A 27,577-nucleotide genomic window follows, 5' to 3' on the forward strand; every position below is an offset into this window, starting at 1 on the left:
CCTGCTCAGCGGGAGGCCTGCTTCTCCCTCTGCCCCTCTCCCTGCTCATGATCTCTCTCTCTCTCTCTCTCTCTCTCTCTCTAAAATAAAGAAATAAATAAAATCTTAAATAAACTTCTAGGTTTTAGAGTAAATAATTCCTAAAATTTTATCACTAGAAGTATCCAGGAAAGAAAGCTGAAAGAGAGAGAATTAAAGAAAGAGAAGGAGTCAGAAAAACATGAGGAAGAAAAGTATAACCAAACAGTATTACCCCTATTCATCCTAGTCATGTGGGAAAAAAGTAAAACTTAAAATGATTAGGTGTGAAAAAAACAGAACTCTGGTTATAAACTGCAAAGGATTAATAACAGAGAAAAGGGAAAGATTCTGAAAAGACTGGCTGCACAAAGAGCTCCTCAATGAACTTAGATTGTAAAGACGCAGATAAGAGAAACAGAGCGGAGGCACACATAACATGGATGCGTATAAAAGAAACAGAGGATGGTATCAGGAAGCCAGATGTGCCCACAATGAGCTGAACTGAAGAAATTGTAGCCCATCAAGGGCTACAAAAGCAGCTTCTGAATTCCCACCTGGAAGGGAAAATATGCAATTGGCCTGGGTAAGTTGGTGCAGGGAAATGGTGTAGTTAACACAGGGCAGGAACAAAAAAAGAAAGATAAAAGAAAAACCACTTCTGTTTTGCTTTTTAAAAAATATTACACTTGCGTACCCCTTTACAGCTTACATATTTCTATTTTATGACATCCTTGCTGGGGAGGTACAAGCCCTGTGTTATAGAGGAGAACTCCCAGTGGGGTGCCCACCCGCCACCCACCAGTGGAGCTCCACCTCTCTTCTCAGCGGAGGGTGGGAAACAAGAGGCCAAACGTGGATGCCCAACCAGGGAGCGGAAGCCCGGGACACAGGAGGCCATAAGACAACTGCCCCCAACGCCCTGCAAATCTTCTCACCTGACCAGCTGATCGGTTTGCGAATCTCAGACCCACGTGCTCTAAGCACGCGGAAGAACTCTTGAGTGCCAGAGAGCTGCGCTGAAGAGACGAACTGCCCCATCTCTCAAAATGAGGAAAGAACATGAACTTTACAAAAGAACAGGGACGTTACAAAACACTCACTGTTGTGCTTATCATCCAGCCTGAGGAAAATTCTAGAACAGATAATAAAGCAGATAGCTTTTGAACAGGCAAAGATGGATGATCACTAAAAATCCACACGGATTCAGGAGGAACAAGTCTTGCCAAGTAACTGTATTTCTTTTGTTGGCGAATCTAAAGGACAAATAATCTCTGTGACTCTGAAAGGTACCAATCAAGCCCCACTCTCCAATTTTTTTTAGTGGGAGGAAGGGAGACAGATGAAGAAAAATGGGCTGAGTATTGGATGTGTTTATAACTGATGAAGCAACAAAACTCAGAGTGCTCTTAAGTAAGTTCTGCGAGACTCGCTGGGCAGGCAATTATATTACCAATGAACCGGATACAGTTCTGTCCTTATCAGATGTTATCCTTTTCAAAGTCCTTATCCCGAACTGGAATCTGGAGAGCATAATCAAACGGGGCACAGTGGAGTCACAATCCAAAACAATTTTAACAGAAGATTAACTTTAACCAGTGAAATTTAATAGAGAAAAGGTAAAGAATTATATCTGGATTCAAAAAAACTAAATGCTATCATATATGGTGACAAACTGTTATATACATTAAGAACAACTAAAGATTTCTGTTGAACAAAACTTGACATAAATTAAAAATGTGAAATGGCTATCCCCAAAATTTATGCAATCTTAATAATAGGCTAAGCTCATAGACATAAAAGGTCAAGAACAAGGAAGGTAAATGTCATACTGTACACTGCATTGGTTAGCTCATACCTGGAGAACTTTGCAATAGTTGGCAATGCCTTATAGTCAGTACAAAGGGACAAAGCAAAATGCGTAATTTGAAAATCAAATCACCCTCTAGGACTAATATCAACATGAATCAAATAGAGCAGTAGAAATTAGTTATCAATATAAGTAATCCAAAAAAAAAAAATGTGTGGCTGAAAATATCTGGAATACCCACACCAATCAAAAGTGAACAGGGTCTAGTTTCTGGGAGGCAGTATTGGAATGTGAATTAAGAAAGCTGAAACTTTGTGGGGCACCTGGGTGTCTCAGTTAAGTGTCCAACTCTTGGTTTTGGCTCAGGTTGTGATCTCACGGTCGTGGGATCAAACCCCACATTGGTCTCCATGCTTAGCACAGAGTCTGCTTGAGATTCTTTCTCCCTCTGCCCCTCCCGTTCATGTTTTCTCCCCTCCCCAAAATTAATAAAGAAATCTTTAAAAAAAAAAAAAGAAAGAGGGCGCCTGGGTGGCTCAGTTGGTTAAGTGCCTGCCTTCGGCTCAGGTCATGATCCTGGAGTCCCGGGATCGAGTCCCACATCGGGCTCCCTGCTCAGCGGGGAGTCTGCTTCTCCCTCTGACCCTCCCCCCTCTCATGCTCTCTCTCTTTCTCTCTCTCTCATTCTCTCTCTCAAATAAATAAATAAAATCTAAAAAAAAAAAAAAGAAAGAAAAGAAAGCTGAAATCTTGTCAATTTTGTTTTCTTCTGGCTAAAGAAACTGTGTTAAAAGAACACTGTTATATTAATCTGGGGGAAAGAAAGCAGGAGTTTAACATACAAAATTTTGCCTGTGTTCCTCTGACACTGTCCGAGATTAAAATGGGCTGCCCATATCCAGAACAGCAGTGGGCAGATGCATCCTTATAAAAAAGACGCTTCATCAGGCTATCATGGTTTAGCAACGCTTCCCATGAAGGCTGTCCTAGTGGGTAACAGTGTACTGACCAAATGATGCATGCTTCCATTCTACTCACAGTTATATTAATAAGTTCATTAACTGGCATTCTTGTGTTTATATAGCGGTCTCTTGGTCACTTGCTAAACGTAAGTAAATTTCCATACTCCTGACTATTTCTGGACACACACAATTCACATTTATGGAGCTGGAAAAGTAAGGTCTACACCTTAAATATTAAGTATGCTAGGAAAGGGATGGACAACGGAGTCCCAAGCTCAGAAGAGGTCTGAGCAAGATACACAGATTTGGAAGTGATCGTGACAGAGTGGTCCCTAATGACGTCAGGGCACATGAGATCATCCAGCAACCAGAGCATGTGGAGGGAGAAGAAAGGAGGATGGGGGGCAGAAGGCTAGAGAACACCAGCCCCTGAAAGGAATGAAAGTTAGGTAACCTGTAAACTGCTGAATTCCTTGCCTCTAGCAAGGAACTAGAATATGTAGACAAAGACGAGCCGACCCCTTGCCAAGGATTAGAGGGAACGCACAGTAGGGAGTCCATCTGACCTCTACAGCAGCTTTCAGCTCTGAGCATGAGCCAGAGACTTTCATTCAATCCAGTATTCCTCACAATCTGAGAAATAACCTCTCCATTACAGAAACACTAAAATTGTGCTTATTCTTATTCTTTTGCTTTGTTAGCCAGTCACAGAAAAACGTTTTGAAGAATTAAAGCTTCTTGTTTCCTGAAAGTGAAACGTACTTGGTTTACCTGGACAGGAGACCACACTCTACATCTAATCTCTTACCCTATTTTTCCTTCTGTGGGTCCAGTTATATGAGTAGTTTGAAAATGCAGTTTTATCCAACCATGTGTTCCTACTTACGCTTCCCTTCCCTTTCTACCACCTCTGCCTGATGGGGGCTACATACATAATCTGTGGGTTTAAATCTTAAATGTTTTACTACCTTTCAGCAATGTACTGTAACTTTGACTAATATTTAAAATGTGCTGGTTTCTGTTTCCCTCTCTACTCAATACTAAAAACAGAGGCACAGGTATACACACAAATTCTGTTTTTATTAAATCCAGAAATATCTGATTAAAACAGTCATTTTTGGCATAACAATACACCCAGCGTATTTTCAGACATGACCTACTGGCGGTTCAACTCATCTTAAAATATGACACGCGTCCCATGAAGTGGCACCTGGAACAGGTGTCAGAGGTATTTGACCCCTTTTAACCTTTTCTCCAGCTCCTACCCTATGCTCCAGCTCCAGCTCCCCCGATACCTGCAAGCCACCTTTTTCTTGTCCCTCTTCTCTTTCACGTTCCTCGTGGTAGTGCCCAGAAACTTTTATGATTACCGCTAATGACACTAAAGCTAACACAGCTGCCAAGTCCCAGCCTAGAATACAGTGGATATAATTCTAAAGAACTTTCTGGTTGTCCTTCGAAAACAACTGTATTCTGTTTCAGTGGCCCAATGCACAAGACAGAATAAATGGCTGTAGAAAAAAAAAACCTATGTGAAAAAGAAACCTGGCTTCCTAGCTCTGGCTGTCTAATATAGATTACATACACACAGTTCAGAATCATGATCTGCCAATGCAGCTTTTTTTTTAAGAGATTATATTTATTTATTTTGAGAGAAAGAAGGGGAGACAGGGACACAGAGAGAAGAGAGGAAGGGCACGAAGGGGCAGGAAGGGCAGAGGGAGACCTCAATGCAGGTTTCGGAATGCCCAGAAAAGATGGGAGGGGAGTAAACTAGAGTCCGCGTTCGACACCATTTAAAGTTTAAGTCATGCTAAGTTATAAAGTATAGTAAGGGTCAGAGTAGAGAAGATGAAAAAAAAAAATCAAGGCTAGAACCAGAACAAAGGGACTTTAGCACTCGATATTACAGTTCTGGGAAATTTTCACGGGTTCCATAAAACTTTATGGGAAAGGTAAATAACTGTGTTCCTACCACAATCCCCTTCCTTGAATCAAGTGCTCTTGAAACTGTGCGTCGAAGCTGTATTCTCTTTATAAGACAACCCTAGTGGTTCTGGGCGTTCATCAGAGAAAAAATTTTCAGTGGATCGCTTTCTCTCTCTGTCTCCCATTACCTTTTCTATTTAATTTCACAAAATGGAAGCAAGAGGCAATTTATTACTGGCAGTATACTTGCAGGCTGGGAGTGCGAAGCACAGCAGAGGTACTTCCGCTAAACTCTAAGAGGCAATAGAAATACTTCCTCACAAAAGCTCAGATTGCTAGAGCTGGATAAAATAAATATTTAAAAAAAAAACAAAAACAACCATGGCAGGGGCACCTGAGTGGCTCAGTCAGTTAAGCATCTGCCTTCAGCTCAGGTCATGATCCCAGGGTCCTGGGATTGAGCCCTGCATCAGGCTCCCTGCTCCGAGGGGAGTCTGCTTCTCCCTCTCCCTCTGCCCCTCCCCCTGCTCATGCGTGAGCACATACTCTCTCTCTCTCTGAAATAAATAAAATCTTTAAAAAAGAAGACTTAAAAAAAGCATGGCAAATAAAATGCTATTTTATTAAGAGAAGTCCATTTTTCCTACTAGCCTCACGTCCCAACACTAAAATAACACAGTCTCTTAGATCTCTATGCTATCATGTCCTCCTGCTGCTTTCTGGCCTGAAAAACTCCTACTCACCCTTCAAATCTAAGTTCACACACTACCACCTCCCTGGAAGGCTTCTCTGATTTTCCCAAATAGGTGCTCCTTTTCCTTAGCTGCCCCTCCTACTGCTCCTTCATTGTAACTGCTATGTGCTATTGCAATCATGTCTACACTGCGAGTGTGGCTCTCTAGTTCCCTGCCTGCTGCCTGGGGGAGCACCATGTCCTTCCATCACTGTAACTCCTGGCCCATGACATGTACCTCACAGGTAATTCACACGGTGAAAGAACTTCCTAGGTCTCAAGATGCAAGTCTCTCTTTTCCAATCCCACCTAGTTTAGAACTTTTATTATCTATCTCCTAGATCATTTAGTGTCTTCAAAACAAAAACACAAATTTAGAAAGATACATGCACGCCTATGTTTATTGCAGCATTACTTACAATAGCCAAGATATGGAAGCAACCTAAGTGTCCATCCATAGATAAATGGATGAAGAAGATATTGTGTGTCCATACAATGGAATATTAGTCAGTCATAAAAAAAGGGATGAGATCATGCCATCTGCAACATGGATGGACCTAGAGGACATTATGCCAAGCAAAATAAGTCAGATTGAGAAAGACAAATACCATAGGATTTCCTTCATATGTGGAATCTTAAAAAACAAATGAATAAACAAAAAGCAGAATCAGGCCTATAAATACAGAGAACAAACCAATGGTTGCCAGAGGGGAGGGGCGGGGCTGGGCAAAATGGGTGAAGGGGAGTGGGAGGCACAGGCTTCCAGTTAGGAAATGAGTAAGTCATGCGGATGAAACAAACAGCATAGGGGACACAGTCAATGATACTGTAATAGCATTGTGTTGGTGACAGGTGGTAGCTACACTTAGGGTGAGCATAGCGTGATGTATAGAGTTATTGAATCGCTATGTTGTACTCCTGAAACTAATGTAACATCGTGTGTCAACTATACTCAAATAAAGAAAATTTAAAAATAAATAAAAATAGTCTCTTCAGTGGTCTTCTCATTGCTGGTCCCTCTTCCCTTGAATCCAGTCCAAAGACACTACTGCCACTGTAATGTTACTAAAGTATGACTTTAATTAAATGCATCAGGTTGAACAGTTGATGATGCAAGAATGAAAAGCTTTCTGAAAAACACCTGTTCTCAAAGCTCAGTGGGCTTAAATCCAACCAGGGCAGAGAGAGAAGTAAATAATTAACATAATTTACCAGGTGTTATAGAGATATATCCAATTCATGCTAATCCCTCTGCCTGGCCTGACCTTCACTCTTAAATAGCCAATTCATATTTCACTTTATATGGGAAGCCTTCCTAATCTCTCCAGCCAGAAGCAATCCCTCCTTCCTCTGCTCCCACAGCGACCTGTCACTCACGTATCACTTTCTATTTGAATTACAGTTATTTGTACCCATACATTATGTCTCTTGCTGGATGGAGCCTTTCTAAGTGGAAGTGCAATATATTATACTCATCTCTATTTTGCCACAGTACCTCACATGGTGCCCTGCAAATAGACGATAAACGTTGAATTATGATGATTAACCTCACTAAAACATTATGAGTCTGTGATTCCTTTAGGATTTGCCAGTATTAAGAACATCAATGGGCCAAATACATGCAATTCAGATGGAAATTTTTCCACTCTAGCCACAAAAATAGAAAAAGTCTTTTTGGTTTGGCTAGATAATAGTGGACATATGGAGAATATCCTCAACCAGATTTGAAAGATGTGTCCAAATGAAATGGATCTCTATTGTAAAAACACAACAAAAGGCAACTCCCTAGCACTGTAAACCAGGCAACCAGCCTCTGCTGACAAGTACCCAAAAACAGTGAAGCACAGTGGTGTTCCCACACTGGAACCAACTCAATGGGCAAACGCTTAACTAAGAAAAAATATCCAGTTTAGTAAAAATTAAATTTAGTAAAACAAGATACTGGCACAAGATACACTTTTTAAAGATAGATCATTGAATAAGCTCTCTGATCTCTCAAATAATACAACTTGCCAGAGTTCAATACATGTAGCCTGTTCATTCTCTAAAGTTAACATCCAATTTCCTACAATAGTGACACTTTAAGATACTTCATCAAGCCCTCGTTAGGATCTCCATTTCCCAATTTCACTTCTGAAATGATTATCTGTCTTCCCTCCACCCCAATCCTTCACTGTAATCCTTTTAGTTAAATGCCACAGTTGTATGCAGGATGAGGTAGGCAGCAACTTAACCACCATTCACCTGAATCACAAGAATGGAGGACTTTGAAATTTGATTTAAAATGCAGAACTAAAATTCCAACTTCTCAAATTTGACCAAAAAGGAAGCTCAAATCTCAAAACTGTAACACCCTTTAAGAAAATGCTGTGCTGTCTACTGGGTATTTACCCCAAAGATACAAATGTAGGGACCCGAAGGGGTACGTGCACCCCAATGTTTATAGCAGCAATGTCCACAATAGCCAAACTGTGGAAAGAGCCAAGATGTCCATCGACAGATGAATGGATAAAGAAGATGTGGTATATATACACAATGGAATATTATGCAGCCATCAAAAGGAATGAGATCTTGCCATTTGCAATGACGTGGATAGAACTGGAGGGTGTTATGCTTAGTGAAATAAGTCAATCAGAGAAAGACATGTATCATATGACCTCACTGATATGAGGAATTCTTAATCTCAGGAACAAACTGAGTGTTACTGGAGTGGTTGGGGGTGGGAGGGATGGGGTGGCTGGGTGATAGACATTGGGGAGGGTATGTCCTACGGTGAGCGCTGTGAATTGTGCAAGACTGTTGAATCACAGATCTGTACTTCTGAAACAAATAACGCAACATATTTTAAGAAAAAAGAAAAAGAAGAAGATAGCAGGAGAGGAAGAATGAAGGGGAGTAAGTCAGAGGGGGAGACGAACCAGGAGAGATGATAGACTCTGAAAAACAAACTGAGGGTTCTAGAGGGGAGGAGGGTAGGGGGATGGGTTAGCCTGGTGATGGGTATTAAAGAGGGCACATTTTGCATGGAGCACTGGGTGTTATGAACAAACAATGAATCATGGAACAGTACACCAAAACAAATGATGTAATATATGGTGATTAACATAACAATAAAAAATTTAAAAAAAAAAGAAAGAAAATGCTGTGTTGTAATGTATTTACCTGCTCTTAATTGGCTTGAAGTCAGAACATTTGATTATATCATTTATTTCAGCATTAAAATTGCTGAGGGCAGGAACTGTGTCTCATTAACTTATTTTGCACAGTCCTTAGGAAAGTGCCTGTAGCAGCTTTTAATCTAAGGACCTGAGTTAAAGGGAGGATTTCTAGGAGGATATGTGGGGAAAAAAAATGCTTTAGGAAATTCTAAAGCACAGTACCAATATAAGGTGCTACAACTAGTATTCTTACAATAAGCTCTCTCCAAGAGCAAGTCCCCCTCTACAGGAAATATGAGTTGAGTTGAATTATTTCTGTATACTTCTCCTAAAAAGATTTATGTTTGACATGCAAAACTGTAAATAATTCCTAAAAATGGGAGGAAGGGAAGAAAGAAAATTCAGGTGGGACTAGATGAAGGAAGTAAATTAAACAGCAGAGGAGACATTTTTTAAATAAAATAAAGCAATACAAAAGAAAGCAAACTGTATCTCAGGGATCAAGTTCTAACTCCATCACTTACTATCTCCCCACATGACCCTGGTCACTTCTCCAAAGACTACAGTTTCCTCATGTGTAAGCAGAAATAGTAACTCATAAGGTTGCCGCAGGGATTAAATGAGATGATATTAATATACAGTCTTTAGCGTTATGTCTTATACATAGTAAGTGAGAAATGAGTGATTACTGTTGATAAAATTATTATTAGACCTGTACACTAATTGGTTACATTCAGGAAGAAAAAAGAGCCAAGAACATGTCAGAAGGGAAGGTGACAGAGAGCTAAATCTATAAATTCCTGTTGGGATACAAAGTTTAAGAAACATAGATTACACAAAGCATTTTTCATATTAAATGTACAAATGACGTACTGTGTCTCCAGGATTGCTGAAGAATCTACAGAACTATAGCCAAAACCTCAAAGTCATAAACGCAGAAGAGCAATGACCACATGGAGAGAGAGCAGGACACCCCCCCCAAAAAAGTGCTTATTGATGTGTACAGAAGCCTGTTTCCAAACTTTCAATTTTTTAACTTTTCCTAGACAGAATGCAAGCTAGGCTCCATAGCAAAGGCACACCAACTCTGCTTGCCAAAAATAGATGGCATTAACAACCATGCACAGTCATTTAGGTTTCTGTCATCTTGTTCTTTATTCTGGGGAAGTTGTATTTGTGGCTGATTTTAGGTGTTAAATATTTTTAACTCCATCATCTTCAGTAACTGCAAAAGTAAGGAAAGTGTTCCAAAATTAGGAATCAGATGTAGAGATAGCAAGTAATTATAAAAAGGTAAAAAAATAAGGGGAAAGGTAAGAGATATAAGAGGTAGGAAAACACTGGATGCTGCCTGTGTATACGGGATCAGACTTGTGTCAGTTGTAATAAAGTCTATACCTGTGGAATCAGTAAGAATCAGCAAAAGACAAGGAAAACAAGAAAGGTGCATGTGTGGCCAGAGAATCAACATCAGTTTGGGTTGTCAACTGGTCTGGTGTTAGTTCAGGAGAAGGCAAGGAGCTTGTTGAACGGTTTAAAAGCTGAGCATAGCAGAAGTGCTACTACCACAAAACTGCCGAAGTTCAAGGCCTTTTTGAATTTACCCAACTCAGTGTGAATGGTTAGCTCACCATATGACCTGTCACTGCTAAGATCTTCTCTAAGACCTGTACAGACATCATCTAAGAGGGAAGCTACCTGTCTCAGTGGATGTTCAACACAGACAAAACTAGTCTACTGGGGAAAAGATGCTCCAAAATTTCTACCAGCAAGGAGGTGAGAGTAAATCTGGTTTCCCTCTAAGGCACCAGATCACACTCCTCTTTACTAAGAATAACCTTTCAAAACCAAACCTGTACTTAGAGAAATGTTAACTTTTTTTTATAACAAAGCATAATTGTCTTATGAGTATCTGCATGAGGGGCACCTGGGCGGCTCAGTCAGTTAAGCGTCCGACCCTTGATTTCAGCTCAGGTCATGTCGTCAGGGTTGTAGACAGAGCCATAGTCGGGCTCCACAATGGGTGTGGAGTCTGCTTAAGATTCTCTCTCCTCCTCTCTCTCTGCCCCTCCCCCCATGCACACTCTCTCTCTCTCTCTCTCTAATAAAATCTTTTATAAGACATAAATTTTTTTAAAAGTATATGCATGAAATTATGGGCTGAAGATCCTAAAAATTTTGTCAATCAGGTGATGGTAAATGGAAATAATATGCCATCACTATTAAGCTGTGTAAAAATACATAGATATGTATCTACAAATACATATATATTTAAATTTGTTTTGCCACTTTTGTCTAATTGTAATAATATAAATATATGAGCTTTAAATACTGGCTTTAGTTCTTCTACTTTTCCTATTAGGTTTTTTTTGGATCATGACTGGAGCCGAAGGCAGACGCTTAACAACTGAGCCACCCACGCACCCCTCCTATTGGGTTTTAAGCTCATCAACCATAAATTACCTACTGTGGGGGTTTTCTACACTCTACCTGACTCGGACAAGGAGAGAACACTTAACTATATTCAACCTCAGAAAATGTGCCTCTGGAACTCTATTATGAGTTTGGTCAATCAGGACACAAAGGAGCTGAAGAGTCTGCATCTTGATAAGACAGTATCCAACCACTGCCGAGATATACTTTCCCTTCCTAAACTTTAAATCCAGTTGCGTTTATTGTGATCCCAGTACTTTGATAACCAATAGCAAATGTGAACTATTCTTGAAACTTCATTAATAAAATCATTCGCAACATTCATTCAACAAAGAAGCGTTTACTGAGTAGGTCTATAGGAGGCACAGTGCATTTTGATGGCACCTTTTATTTTACAATCCCAAAAGAGCTCTCAAAGGTGCCCTAACAGAAAGTATCAGTGATTGAACTTCTCTCATTTTATACATGTACAACACTCTATTCAAAACCCTGATTCATGGGGCGCCTGGCTAGCTCAGTCAGTAGACCATGCAACTCGATCTTGGGGTTGTGAGTTCAAGCCCTGCGTTGGGTGTAGAGATTGCTTAAAAGTAAAATCTTAAAAAAAAAAAAAACCCTGATTCAGGCATAATATATTTAGCTATTTGTGGAAATAAAAACTAAAAGGGCTGAGACTACCAATCATTAACTAAATTCCAACCTCACAATTCAGTCCAAAAAATACCCAGTGCCAAGTGATTTTTTTAAATTACAAGCCAAAATATACAGTGATTCAAACATTCCATTAGGCAAAGGAGTTAATTTAATTACAATTTCTTATTTCTAAATCCTATGGGTATGGTACTAGGTAATATGTCAAATTTATCAAGAGTCCCACTCAATGGTTACATTTAATTTGCACCAAGAGCAACTTTTTGAAATTATCTAACATTCCAAAAATAACTTACTTACCTGGGTGTTCTTTATTTTGAAGCTCTTTCTAGAAAATTGAGCCCTAAATCTATGTGCCAGAGAAATGTATTTTCCTAAATCAATTTTTTTGAAAAAGACCATCAAGAATGGAAGAGAAAATAAGGATAGAGATGAAGCACAAGGACACAGGTATAAGCCAGAATGTTTGGGCTGGAACCCGTTCTATCATTTTCTAGTTATCTGGTCTTGGTACCTCAGTTACTCTGTCTGCAAAATGGGAATACTAAAAAATACCTACTCCGTATGGTTGTTACAGGAATTAAACCCAGGTAAATTAGTACATGTAAGGTTTTGGCAGCAATCAGCATTATATAAAGTGTTTACTTATTATGATCATCATGACTAGACCATCCAGATCATCTATACAAATGCCTTTCCCTACTCAAAACCTTCCTTAATTGATCTAGTAGAATTTAATCCCTCCCTCCTAGCCTTCTCCACAAAATGCATGTGTATTACAGTTACTTGGGTACATTTCCCTCCTATCAGATTGTATCTCTCTGAAGATAGAGACAACAGCTCATCTGACTGCACCAGACAGCAAATATTGTTCACTGTTGTCCTTCTTTTCCCTCTCTCTAAAGGTTCTGAAAAATCATACTGTGTCAATTAGCAAACCTTTACCTGGAGACAGGGGATTTATGTAACCAGCGCACTTAAATACCGGTCTTACCTTGCTAAATAGGATCTCTTAAGACTTAAATGAAATTTTGTGGGGAGAGGGAGGGAGGAAAGAAGGATTAATTTGTTTAAACTGCTAAGAATATTTTTTAAACTAATTTATTTTTTAAAAATGTCTATGCCTACAAGCTTACTTGCATTATTTCATTCAAAAAAGCCTATGGTACTTTTAATATAAAAATACAGTAGCATACTTTCTGCATATGTCAAGTCTAACCTAATCATAACTTGCCCATCTGCTGATTTTAATGTAATCCTGGGGATGCTAGAAGACAGTATGCGTGCCTGATTCACCCTACACTATTTATGTAAAATAAAATCATTTTAACATTACACTGAGATGCAAATCTTTCTGGCTTTGATTTGTGCCCTCTTTTCCCTCTTAAAAAAAGTGCCACACACACACACACACACACACACACAACAAGCCTCCAACTCATTCCGGATCACTGGGAAAGCACTTTCTAAAGTATTACCCAACTTCGCTCACACAATGATGTGGCCCTTACTGTGAGAGAACAGAACTTTTCTGAAAACAAATGGCTGAATTGAGTGCATTTTCTACAAATTTTCCTTTGTTTTTATAGTGTCCTGCCTTTTGAAATTAATTTTTCAGCATAAAAACTGCTGAGGACACCTATTCATTTGCACAAATTTTCCTAGTCTCTATTCTTTGATTCATTTTAAAACAAACTAAAAAACAGAAAGCTGAAAAAGAATTGCACCCATTTAAAGTGGCTTTTCCAAGTCTAATTTTTTTTCATTCCTCAGTGGCAGGGCCTTTCAAAGGCTACACAAAAACTACACCCAATTTATTTCTCATCCTAAACACAACCCAGCCAAATGGAAAACATTATCAGCCATCTTAACCAGGAGAAAAACACAAAGTTCCGCCACATCAAACCAATATTTTTTTTTTTTAGATGAGGATTTTTCACACAAAAGTACTTTAATGAACCCATGCAATGAACAAATGTAATCACAATTTAACATCATATTTTGAACTAATTTATCTTCCTCAAATCGTCACAATGATGGCTAATTCACCTATAATACCTCTCAGCTACCGGGTAGAGTATAGTAAACTTAATTGTTTTATATATCCTGAGGCATACAAAGAAAGGTCAGTCAAACACAAAGAGGTTCCCAGTATCTTATATACATATATGACTGACACAAAAAATCTGCACTGGGTAAGTAAAATTGGGCTTAAGCAACAATAGATCCCGCCCTAAAGTAGGGAGACCTGACAAGTTAAGCCCCCACCCCCACCCCCTAAAAGACAAAGTCTCATTCCCATCTTAAAACCAGGAGGCATAAATTAAAACACTTAAGAGTTGTTTCCTCAGACTTTAGCCGTAAGAAAGCTAATACGCCTTTTCCGAGTAACTGGCTTCTATCAAAACTTATCACAAGTTATGTGAAACCGACAAGAACGTTGGTTCTGCATTTTACCAAGTGAGAACAACAGCATCAGTTTTTGGACAAGCCACCACTTCCAGCACCTCCTGCTCTTCCCGCCCCTCCTCCCCCATTTCTTTTAATATCCTTCCTCCAAACTTGCAACCCGAAAAGGGATCCCACAAAACAAAAGCAGCATCAGTAAACGGGAGGCTACTGGTTTTGAAAATAAAGTTTGTTCCTTTGCTGTCAACCTGATAACTTTTTAAAGATGAAACGTCTCCTACTCGATCGGGTACAACCTTTCCTATTCCCTTACCAAACAACCACTCGTTTGCCCCCGACAGTAAAGAGAAAAAAAGGGAGTGGGAGAAAATGATATTGAAAAGAGGGTCTACGGTGCCAGGGGTAGGGACAGATTTTTGAGACCGGCGTTTGAACACTCCGTGCTTCTGAGAGCTGGGAGGCTTTACTGTGTCGATCTGAGAAATGTTTAGCGATCTGACGCATCAGTTTTTAGGAATGGTACACAAGCAGCCCCCACAATTTGAGCCATGCCTAGAATCCTTCTTCTCGGTGACATCGGCTGGAGGGCACGGGACGGGCGAGAGGGGGGCACCAGGAGAGGTTCCGTGACATTTGTTATTGTTTATGTAGCCCAGGCAGGGACCGGGATCGGGGTGCTCGGGGGCCGAGGAGTGGAAGGGGAGAGGAGCAGGGAAGCACAAAGATTCCTCCCGGAGCCCGGGGCTACTTCTCCGGGGACGGGCGGCTAGTAGCCCCTCGGGGAACAAGAGGGCCAAGGCCGTCGCTGGAGCTTCACCGGAGAGACACTGCCAGCCCCGACATTAGCCCGGCTATCCCTGGACACCCAAAGACACAGAAAATCTCCTCCGCCTCCTGCACGCAGAGTTGGGGCCGGCGCAGCGAGCGGGGCCCCCCAGCCGCGGCGGCAAGCGCCGCGCGCCGCATCCGCGTACTCACCTGCCTCCGGTCGCGCTCGCGGCCGGCTCAGCCTCCGCACGGTCCGCAGCCGGTCCGGGGCCCGTCCGCTCCCTTTTGCCCGCTCCGCCCTCGCCCCGCCCCCGGGAGGTGGCACCCGCGGCCGCTCCGGAATCTCGGGGCGGCCTTCCTGAACTCTCGCGAGCCCTCCTTCCTCGGCTTCTCGGTGGCTGGGCCGGTCAGACTCGGCCCTGACGTCATACGCACCACAGCCGGAAGTAGTCTTCTGTCGTCAACGCCGGCTCGTCTGCCCCACCCACCTACTCCTGGTGAATTCCTGGTGAATTCCTGATGGCCCTGGAGGAGTGGACTGGACAGTCCTACTTCCCTCATTCATCAACCTCACCTAACTTACCTCTTCTCTATTCAAAGCTGGTCCACAGCTGGTTCTTGTGAGAGCGCCCAGTGTGTTGCCCACGTGTCCTAAGTGACAGACTTTTTCTTAATACTTCACAATGTAATGCAAAGAATGCAAAGAATAAGTCACAATGTAATGCAAAGAAATGGAAAGGGGTTTAGAGATAATCCCCACGAATCCACACATTTTGCAGATTAGGAAAGGGTGGCCAACAAAGATGGTTTGGCTGACCAACTTGCTTAATCTGTAGCTGTGGGATCTAGAAGCCACCCAGGTTCCTTGACCCTTTTCCATCTCACCGTGACTCCACTGCAAAGACTGGATTCAAATTGGAAAAGCCACAGAAAACTTGGAGGCATTCGCGAAAAACTTGCTTAGGTTGTCTTGGAAAATCTAAACTGACAGTACTGGGCTGCTTTATGTAGGATCTGAGAACTAGGAGGGAAATCCCTGCATTATGACTCAAAAGGGATGGCTTTGTAAAGATGATGCATTTGACTTTGGAGAAAAAAAGTTACTGGGCAAACCAAATAAGAGAATCGTTCCTAATTATTGTCAACAAATTTATCTTCAATTTGAATACTGGAGGTGTTACAAAATACCCTTGGCTTTTAGAGACTACTAAGACAATATGTAAAGCTGGTATTGTGCTTGCAGAAAACATAATTATCTTTAGTTTCACCAAGAGGAAGTGATAGATGCAAAAGAGGTAGGGAAGCATCATGACATCACTTCTCTCTCTCTCTCTCTCTTTTTTTTTACACCCTGTGCTTTCTCAAATATATAGCTTAGTAACAGAAAAAGCACTACTTTGGTAATTAGTGTATTCCCGAGGAAATCAGTTCCACTGATATATGGTCCTTTTGAGACTCAAATAACAATTGCCATATATGAGTATAAGGAGGTTTAATTGTGATCAAACATGCTTGACAGAGGCCTGTACACCTCTCTCCCTCCACACCTCTCTCCCTCCACCACACACATACATATATTAATTCAAATGAGTAGAATGGAGAACAGTTTATGGAGTGTTCTATAGCAAATTTATGCTCTCAAATATGCCATACATTTTTCATAACACTGGGGAGTAATATGGACTAGTCCAGGGTATCAGAGTAGGATAATATGGAGGCTAAAGCTTTGACCTCCAGTTTCTAAACTGAGGCTATTCTAAACAAATTCCCACAGGAAGTTGTTGAAAGTGCCTAAACTGAAATAAATTAGAGCCATATGCCCTTCAGGAAGCTTGGTGAAATCTGGGGACCTTTCTCAGAATATTGTTCTTAAATGCATAAAATAAACTGTCTAGGGCTACAAAGGAAATCGATTTTATTGACATATAGTTATCAAAATACTAAAAAGGGAATTTTTGATATAGTTATGTGATCAGCAGCTTCTAAAATGACTCCCAATAATCCTCATTTCTGGTATTCCTGTCTTGTGCAACCCCCTCCTCTTGAGTGTGGATCTAGTGACTTGGTTCTGAAAAATAAAATACAGCAAAACTGATGGGATGTCACATATCATGAGTAAGTTACAAAAAGAATCTGCCTTCCATCTTGCTGTCCTCCCTTGCTCTCTCCCTTGCTCGCTGTGGTCGAAACCAGCTTGCCATGCTGTGACCTATCTTATGGAGAGGCTCACTTGGCAGGGAACTGAGAGAGGTCTCTGGTCAGCAGCCACCAAAGGATTGAGGCACTCAGTCCAACAACCCATGAAGAACTGCCAACAACCTGAGTGAGCTTGGAAGCAGATTCTTTCCCAGGTGAGCCTTGAGGAGAGAGCAGCTCTAGCGGACACCTTGATTGCAGCCTGGGAAAGGACCCTGAGCCACAGACCCAGCTGAACCATGTCAGCTTCCTGGCCCACAGAGAACGTGAAATAATAAGTATTTGTTGTTTAAGCCCCTAATCTGGGTGGTAATTTATTACACAGTCAAAGATAACAGTTACATATTTGTGTCTTTATTAACGCATTAAATAACACGATCAAGACCTACGGTAATTTTGCAGTAGCGAAGCACATAAACAATATTTTAGATGTCTGCAACAACTTTAATGTGGTAGAAAATATGTGTGATTTCTCTTGGGGGTGAAGTCACAGGTTGCTAACATTACTGTGGTTTGCTGGTTACATTCATAATGGAAGAAATGCTCATTTACAGTTGGACTTTAGTGAAAAATATATAAATATACATATATGTTAAAATATAAGTATGTATATTATGGATATATTTACTTTTTCATCAAATTTCATAGACAACAGAGTAAGAACTCATTGCCTAAATAACAGATTATTTGTATGTTCTTCCAAAACTCTTACTATCAACTCTCTCGGACATTAGAATTAAAGTCCAGGTAATAAACTCAGTAGGTATAGACCATGGCCACTGCTAACTTTATTAACCTACAGTTGAACATGAATTTTTATCCCCTTTCTTTCACTTATTCCCTCTTCTCCAAATCTATGCTAAACATAGATAGGCTAAAATCTTAGGCTGGAAAGTGAGAAAAATTGTGGGTGAAAACTTCTACAGCTCTCAGAATTCACCTGATTTTTGTTTTCAGCATGTAAGCTGAAATCGTAAGCTCCCTGGACAAAGTGACTCTATAGTATTACCTTTACTCTTCTAGGCCTGCCTCATAGTAAGTAACCAATGAATGCCAAATGATGGCAGTAAATAATAATAGAAGGAAACTATTAATAAAATCTTCCCACTGGGTGAGTAAAGCTGCTTTTCTATATATGCAGCTTTGTAATTGCGGGATATGGCCAAAGCAGTATTTGGAGGATAGTTTATTGCTTTAAATGCATTTAACAGAATACGCAAAATGTAAAAACAGATGAACCAAGCTCTTAACTCTAACTTGAAAAAGAAAAGAAATCTAAAGAATGTAGAAGGATGTAAAGACTAGTACGGAATCCCTTCGAGGGGTCCATGGCCCTTATCTGCACCATGTATTACAGATCAAAACATAATCAATCCTAGATATAACTGTTTTTCAAATGGGTGTAAATTCTATTATTATTAACAAATTCAAATACAGTTCTAAAATATAAAGGCAGAAATTAATACAAGAGGGAATTTTTTTAAAAGATTTATTTATTTATTTATTTGAAAGAGAGAGAATGAGAGCACACGAGAGGGGGGAGGGTCAGAGGGAGAAGCGGACTTCCTGCTGAGCAGGGAGCCCGATGCGGGACTCGATCCCGGGACTCCAGGATCATGACCTGAGCCGAAGGCAGTCACTTAACCAACTGAGCCACCCAGGCGCCCCACAAGAGGGAATTTTTTAAAAAAGACTGAAATTGACCTATAACAACCAAAAGGTGATTCTTTGAAAAGTCAAGGAAGTAGGAAAAACTTTGGTAAGACTAATTCAGGAACAAAAAGAAAAGACACAAACAGTAACAATGATAATGGAGATGTAACTGGTATGGAGATTTTTTTTTAAAGAGTAAGAAATTATGATTAAAAAAGAGAGACTATTAAGACAACCTGGTTGAGCACTCTCCTCTGTGTGAATAAAAGAGTAATGTTAATTCCTGATTCACTCCACGTTTAGACTAAAGAGCAACTAATATTTACTGAGTCTGTGTGTCGAGCATTGTGTTCTTTGCTTGTACTATCTCATTTAATTCTTACAATAAGCCTGTGAGTTGCGTACTATTATCCCCAGTTTTCAGTTAATGAAACTGAGGCTCAGGGAGCTATAGTGACTTAGCTCAGGTCATCCCAGATAGTGAATGAGAAAGGCAACCACTCAGATTCCCAATAGTAGACAAAAGAAGCACTACTGAGCGAAAGCAAAAGCAAGAAATCTGGAGACAGAGATACTTGTTTTAAGTCACTTGCCTACTTATAACATGCACGGTGAATGTTAGCTATTATTGTTATGATAATTCCCGTACTTTAAATGGGTTTAAGACTATACCACCTCAAAGACACAAGAAATAAGGGGAAATTTACTTTCAAGGATGTTTATCCCAGCATTATTTATTCACAACTATGAAAAGTTGGAATTAACCCAGATGCCTAAAGGCAGGGGTCAGTGCAATAAATTACGGTGGATCCGTACAGTGTAATAGCACATATGTGTTAGAAATCATAAGTAGATCAATGATTAACATGGGAAGATGTTCAGATATATTATTAGGTTTGAGAATTCTTTTAAAGCAGGTTGCCAAGAAAATAATATCCTTTGTGTGAAAATTATTTGAAAAATAACATGTGTATATATGTAGACATTCATAATATGCACGTTCATATGCATATTTAAAGACTGAAAAGAAAGACACTAAAATAAAAGTTTTCTCTCAGTGTGATTATGAGAAAAAAACTATGATGTACAATGTTATGCCAGTAGATTTTTTAAATTTTTTTTAAAGGAGAGAGAGAAAGAATAAGTGCTTTTCAGTTTTCCATGAAGGCTGTCCTGATGGAAATCCATTACTTTTCTTACTATGGAAAAAAATGAGAAGTTTATGGAATAATGCCTTTCCAGTTTGACCTTGAGAGTGTTTGATTCCTGGCTCCTCTTCTCATAGTCCTGATTTTCAAAGGGGCTCTAGCTCAGCCAGGCTAAGTGTAATTGAGTTTCTTTGAAAATAAAGGCTCTGTTCTGTCAGCTTCCGGGGCCTTTCCCTGGACCATTTGATCAAACACATGACAATCCATTCAGAACTCTCATCAGACTGTCTTCCCCAAAGCACTTTATAAACCTGGAAACAATGACTTTTAATTGATCCCTGCTTTAATTGTTAACCTGCTTGACTAAATGGCAAACAATTTATCACTAAGGGTCTAAAGCATTCCCAGATTTGGGATCTTTCTCCCCCAAAGTGAAAAGCACCTATGTAAATCAGATGCCTGAAGAGAAGCATTAAGGAAAAGTAAAAAATACATTATGTTGAACTATCTCTTTGCGTTATGTTTATTGCTCTGCAAAGGGTAATAAAGAACCAAACCGGATTTTAATTCCAAGGACCTAGTTCTGTTACTAGCTGTATGATCTAGGACAGATCAAAAAAGTTATCTGAAGTCTTATTTCTGCATCTGCAAAGTGAAGAATTTCAACACAACAGTTGCTACAAAGATGAAATATAATTACGTCTGGTAAAAGCACTTTAAGACCAATAAAACCCGTTGTCATAATGGAAATAATACTAGATTGAAGATAGAAAGATCTCAGTATCAATAGCTACCTCCTAGGATCACTGTGAGGCTTAAGTGAAATTAAATGAGATAAATTAAGCACCTAGTGTAGGACTCAGAACCTATTCACATTCAGTTCAAGTTAATTACCATTTCTGCTAATAATAATATTCAGCAGTATAACAAAAACACACATTTCAGAATGGAACCCTCTTTTCTCTTGTCAACTACAAGTCAAATGGATTCTTTGAATTTAAGGAACAATTTTGGTGATGTTAACATCCATGAAGAGAAAAAGATTCCCTGTCGGACTTTTCCTGTTTTGATTCTTGGCTGCTTTCCATTGATTCTTAGAAATTCCTGATATTAATGGAGATACAGATACAGTGGATTTTCCATCTGTGAAATAGGAAATCTAGTGCATGAGTAAGATGAGGCTAAGTGATGCTGCAGTAACAGACCATCATGGAATTTTAGTGGCTTCAGATGGTGTGGATTTATTTATTGTTTATGCTTTATGACCTTTGTAGGTCGTCAGTAAGGCTTTGCTCATTGGAGGCACTCAGGCCTTGGGGCCGGTAGGGCAGCCATCGTCTTGAACATTATCATTAGCTCATCGGCTAGTCCTCATGCCAGAAGGAAAAGAAGATTGGAGGGTCTCACGTAGAGGTTTCTTCTTACAACGCATTGGTCAGAAGTCGTTGCATGGGCCTATGCAAATAAAAGGGAGCCAGGTGATAGAATCTTTTGATTCTCCAGGAAAGAGAGAAAACCAGAAATATTTGGCAATTGTACCAATGACTACCACACATTGTATATTGGGCGAGTGAAATTGTACTGGTTATGGGAAAACCACTGTCCAAATGCTAACTATTAGGATTCTCTTATCCCCACCTCCTAAAGAAAAGCCGACAATTTCAGTTTCTTAGCAAGGAAAAAAAAAAAAAGATAACAAGAGGGGAAGAATGAAGGGGGGGAAATGGGAGGGGAAGACGAACCATGAGAGACGATGGACTCTGAGAAACAAACGGAGGGTTCTAGAGGGGAGGGGGGGTGGGGGGATGGGTTAGCCTGGTGATGGGTATTAAAGAGGGCACGTTCTGCGTGGAGCACTGGGTGTTATATGCAAACGATGAATCATGGAACACTACATCAAAAACGAATGATGTAATGTATGGTGATTAACATAACAATAAAAATGTAAATATATATATAATTATTCTTACTACTCCTAACTTCTAATTTTTACCAAATACAATATATTTAAGTTATATTCAGAAAAAGAAAAAAGAAAGGAAAACTGCAGGGGCGCCTGGGTGGCTCACTCAGTCAAGCATCTACCTGCAACTCAGGTCATGATCTCAGTGTCCTGGGATCAAGCCCCACATCGGGCTCCCTGCTCCGCGGGAAGCCTGCTTCTCCCTCTCCCACTCCCCCTGCTTGTGCTCCCTCTCTCGCTGCGTCTCTTTGTCAAATAAATAAAATCTTAAAAAAAGAAAAAAGAGGGGTGCCTGGGTGGCTCAGCCAGTTAGGCGTCTGCCTTCAGCTCAGGTCATGATCCCAGGGTCCTGGGGTCGAGCCCCGCATCAGGCTCTCTGCTCAGTGGAGAACCTGCTTCTCCCTCTCCCTCTGCCTGCCGCTCTGCCTACTTGTGCTCTTTCTCTATCTCTCTGTCAAATAAATGGATAAAATCTTTAAAAATAAATAAAATAAATAACAAGAAAGGAAAACTACAAGACACTATGATATTTTGTGATGATACACGCTATATTAGATACAGTTTAAAATTTTTAACATCAAGTTCTAAAAGAAAAAAAAGAAATTTGTTTGGTGTCTTCAGTTTCCTGAAAATGATCTTCATTGACCTTAGAAATTCACTAACATTACAATTAAATTTTTAAAAGACTTTTTCTTTTTAAAACTGAGAAGTGGTTTTTTTCCTTACATTTTTTTATCTTCCCCATTCCTAATTTTAGGGTTGAGTACAAAAATTTCATTTTCTCAAGTAAGAGAAAGAAGCCTCCACCAAAGACTGTTTTTCATCATAATAGTTGAATTCAACTTATAAAAAAACCCATTGATATTTAATGTAGACAGCCTAAGAAAAGCTAAAATAATTTGAATCCATTCTAGCAAATTATTATAGTCACTTTGTTGTAGAGTACCAATTCATATCCTGTGATTCTAGCACTTAAAATTATTATACTTTAAAAATCGAATACTTTCCGGTTTTAAAAGGAATTTTAATGCTAGCACTCCTATTTTTAACAGTAAATCATGCGTGTATGTTTGGTTTTAGATCTGCACTAGAATTCCTATACTTTATTTGGCTTTTCCTCTATAATATATTAGCCATTTAATGTGGAATATGTAAAACACAGTTGATTTCTTTAAAAGTAATTATGACTCTACTTCAAAGTCTGAATTGTTAGAATCAGCTCTTTAGAGATGGTGTTAGGTCTCAGAAAATCTGTAAACAAAGAGGTTTTAGTTGGGCTTTCTTTTTTATAACTGCCATCTTTTGGGATGGGGATTTCTTTCCTTTTCTTATAGCCACCCTATTCAGTGACTCTAAGTGCAGGTCCTACTCCTTCAGTGATCTGCTTCATTCTTAAATTTTTATTTATATATTTATTTATGTATTTATTTTCAATTTTTTTTAATGTTGAAATTCCTGGAGCTGAAGGAACAGTCCAGATAGAGAATGTCTCTAACTCAAACCCCCAGAGTGGCCTGGGTACAAGTAGATGTTCCTACTGCATTCTGAGCCTAGAGGGAATGTCAGACATGGGGCAACTAGCAGACCTGTTTTCCATGGTTTGAAGTACATTGTCCATGCTCAGAGTCAGAGAATAGGACAGACCAAGTGGGCAAGCCGGACAGAGGGTCTCTACCGGGTCACATTGGTTGTCAGAAAGAGGATCACATTTGGCGTCCACCTCTGGACTAAGAGCTGATTCCTTAGCCTTGTGGTCTTGGGCACATTTCTTAAACTTTCTAAACCTCAATTACCTCATCCATAATAGGGATAATTTAGGAGGTCCTCATTATCAGAGGATAATTTTTACTAAGAAACAAAAATTAAGATATTGGAAGGAGAGTCAGTATTTTCTAGTAAATATAGAAAAAAATTGTTATAAGTATTTTATGATAAAAATTTTTGTTATCTAGGGTACAATAACAGCTATGTAGTACTTAGACTGGGCAAAAGCTGAATCACGTCAGGGATTTTTTTAGCATAATTTTTCTGACACTATTGTATGATATTATGGATTGACATCCCTTCAATTGACACTGGACATTACATCACAATCATACAGAAAGGGTCACTCTTGAAAAAAAAATACCTGTTTGCTGAGATCTTTTGATGTTCACATTTTTCTCTTTTAAACCTTTGTTTTCAACAGTTTCCACTATGTTGAAGCAGTTAAAACAATTGAACTCCCTTCTCAGTTATCTCTTCCCACTAGGAGATGTCAACCTTAGGGCAAATTCCTAGAGCTGGGTGCAAGGGAATGCACATTTTACACTTCTACACTTATTGCCCAACCACTCTCCAGAGAGTGTACTAATTTCCACTATAAGCAGCACACAGTACAAGCAAATTCCCACTTCCCCACATGCTTGTTCATGCTAAGCTCTATCTATATTTTTAATCTTGTCCAAGAAAGACTAAGACTTTGGTGTACTATTAGAGAGAGACCCTGGTGTTAAACAGAAGAGAAATTTGTGTGGAGACTCATTTTGTGATAGGTCAATTGGCTAGTCACCATTTTAATGTTTTAATAACTTTTGCTTCTTCAGACAATCTTACAACATTGGGGATTCGAGGAATGAGTACCTGGATGAGAAAGGCCCTCTCCCTCCATCTGAGAGAGTTGTGAAAGCTGAATTAGATAAAAGTACGTAAAATGACAGCTACTTCACAGGCACACCATCAAAGCTCCTCTTCTTCCTTTCAGCGCTGGGGCTACGGTTGAGGTCAAGAGGGTAGGGAAGTAAGTCACAGATCCTGTGGTTTATTTGAACGTAGAGAATTCAACTAGGGTATGGGGCAGACAAGATCATCACTAGTGTTGCTTGATGCTCTGTTGATCATTTTCTTTTTGCTGAGTAGTTCTGTAAATCGAGAGATAGGGATTGTGGGGGAGAAGTTACTGGATCCGCCTCTCATTCTGCTACATTCTCCAACCACCCGGTGAGGTTGTTGTTTTCAGAGGGTTACCGCACACATTTTATGCCGATTTGGTTTCCTGGAGGAAGTAACCCAAATAGGGCTTTCAAAAAAATGATTTTTTTTTTTTCCTGACTAGGTCACACAGGCAGGGCCTGTGGACCAGGTTAAGGAGACTATCTTCATGTAATAGAAATAGGAAGCTCTTGAAGGGTTTTAGGCAGAGGGGTAACATGTCACATTTGCATTTTAAAAATACTCTGACAATAGTGCGAAGAATTAGTCTGAGGGGAACCAGAGTGGTTAGTAGCGGACCATTAGGGGGCTGAGTTTTATATTTATAAGCACTACGTTGTGTATCATAAATGGTCTGGGCAATAATACCATGGTAAGCAGAAATGAGTATCTGGTCTACCTGTAGGTAATTTCCACCAGGGCTGAACAGTGCAGAGAGGATCAGATATTAAAAATCAGATAAATTAAAATCAGATCAATCATCTTACTCATCAAGCAAATTTCTGATTTCACCTCCATTTAAATTTTCTTATGGATTAAGGGTGTGCTAATTAGCTAACAGAAATGGTTTGCTGGACAATTACATTTTTCATTATGAATTGCTACATGTTCTTTTCTGAATTACATTATCCTTACTCTGTATTAATTTCTCTAAGTTTGATTATCTCTGACAAAGTTAAATTTCTGGACATGCAAAGCTAAGGATCAAACTCTGTCCTAAGCAATCTAGACAAAGTTTCTTGTTAACATCTTTGTGTTGTTCTCTGGCTATAATAATTCCTATGGTAGAATCATGCCAGGGTAAAATTCTTACAGGAGGATTAATACACATACTAACTTTAATCATTTTAATGTTTAAAATAGGCCAGTTGTAATGCTTGAAATATTATATATTATATTATATTATATTATATTTATTATATTATATCTCACATATATAATGGCCCAGTTTTAGGTTGGATTTCCTGGGAAGGAAACTCTGAAACCCTCGGGTTAACCTGTGCAGGAGATTTCTTAGGGAGTGATCTCCAGAACCATTCAGGTGGGAGAGAGAAAGTCGCAGGGTTAGGCAGAGGGAGAACTTGAACTCAGATGCAGGTGCAGCAGAGGCCTCAGCCTATCCCACAGGAAGCTCTGGAATTGGGATGACCCTTCAGAGCTGTCCCAGTTGAGGCAAGGGGCCAGGCCTTTGTACCCCAACCCCAACTAACTGTTGGATGGAGAGGCAGCTCAGTTGGCTGAAGGAATAGCTGGAGGCGGACTTGGCTGTGGGCTCTCGGAAGCCAGTGTTCCCAGCAGCCGTGGATTTGAGCGATGCCCTACAGCATCCACTACCAGCCCACTGAAGGCTTTGTCCTCAGGCCCAGGCTTTTATATTGCATACACCAATAAAACACTGCTCTTTAAAAATGCCCCATTTTGCCTCCTGATATGATATACTGAGGTCATATCACTTCTGTATTATCCTGCTTACCCTCAATCTAATCATAAAAAGCATCAGACAAACAAAAAATGAGAGATATTACATAAAATAACTGGCCTATACTCTTCAAAATGTAAATGTCAGGGTGCCTGGGTGGCTCAGGCAGTTAAGCACCCAACTCTTAGATTCTCTCTCTCCCTCTGCCCCTCTCCACCCATTGTGCATGCACGCTCTCTCTCTCCCTAAAAAAAAAAAAGCAAATGCCATTTAAAAAAGACAGACTCAGAAATTGTTCCAGATTTTAAAAGACTAGTGAAATAAGACAGCTAAACGAAACATTTCAGCTCCAATTTATTTCTTGAACAGAATTTTGTTATTATTTGCTATTAAAGACATTATTGGGACAATTGGCAAAAATAAATTAGATAATGTTAATGTAAATTTTTTTATTCTGATCATTGTTCCATGGTTACAGAAGAGAATATCCTTGTTCCTAAGAAATACACACAGCAATACTTAAGCATAAGAGGGTAAAATGTTCCATTTGAACAGTACCATTTATTTTTATCTCAAATATTCCCAATTTGTCCCTCAGAAAAACCACAGTATCTGTCAATGGAGTTGACATTTACTGGACATTACTGGACATTTTCAGTAACTAGGACTAATTACATCTCATAGAAATGTGTTTGCCTAGAATTCATACAAGGAGAATAGATTCTGTTTTCTAAAAGGGCTCTTTCTGGGGCGCGTGGGTGGCTCAGTCAGTTGAGCATCCAACTCTTGATTTCAGCTCAGGTCATGATCTCAGGGTCGTGAAATCTAGCCCCGCATCAGGCTCTGCAGTCAGCGGGGAATCTGCCTGAGATTCTCTCTCCTCTTCCTCTGCCCCTCCCCCCCACTTGTGTGTGCACTCTCTCTCAAATAAATAAATAAATCTTTAAAATAAATACATTAATTAATTAAATAAAAGGACCCTTTCTCATGGTTCTTTACAAAAGCCAAGTGGCTTCATTTATTTCAGACTTGTGCAAATACCTCCTTCCTGCCTATGTATTTTGATCTTTAGGTCCAAAGGCCCTGTATGATTTACCTTCTTTGATATCTTTTTAAACAACGATTTGTAAACATAAATAAATAAATAAATAAATAAGAATTAAACAACAATTTGTTGTGAATTAGTTCCATTTTACATAAATATTATTAGTGAACCTCCATGGGAATTACAGTACCTTAAAAAATGCTAAAGTCATCCTGTTTGTTCAATCAGTAAGTTGCTTTGAATCCTGCTGAGTCTGAATAAAAAAAGAATAACATTGTTATAAACTTTTATAGTTACTTCATGCTTTCTGT

At 39.6% G+C, this 27,577-nt stretch overlaps 1 protein-coding gene across 2 annotated transcripts in view; it reads right to left on the reverse strand.

Annotated features, from left to right (window-relative positions):
* STK38L (serine/threonine kinase 38 like) overlaps window positions 1-15,173 on the reverse strand; it is an 82,148-nt gene extending 66,975 nt beyond the window's left edge. Inside the window, exon 1 of one of the 2 annotated variants that reach the window (XM_027594351.2) lies at window positions 15,082-15,173. The gene's annotated coding sequence lies outside the window, so the exon portion shown is untranslated. The remainder of the gene's footprint in view (window positions 1-15,081) is intronic. The other variant, XM_027594350.2, reaches the window with a different exon arrangement.
* Between the last annotated feature and the right edge of the window lie 12,404 nt (window positions 15,174-27,577).

The sequence above is a fragment of the Zalophus californianus genome, chromosome 9 (genome assembly GCF_009762305.2).
Source record: "Zalophus californianus isolate mZalCal1 chromosome 9, mZalCal1.pri.v2, whole genome shotgun sequence".
NCBI classification, from domain to species: Eukaryota; Metazoa; Chordata; class Mammalia; order Carnivora; family Otariidae; genus Zalophus; species Zalophus californianus.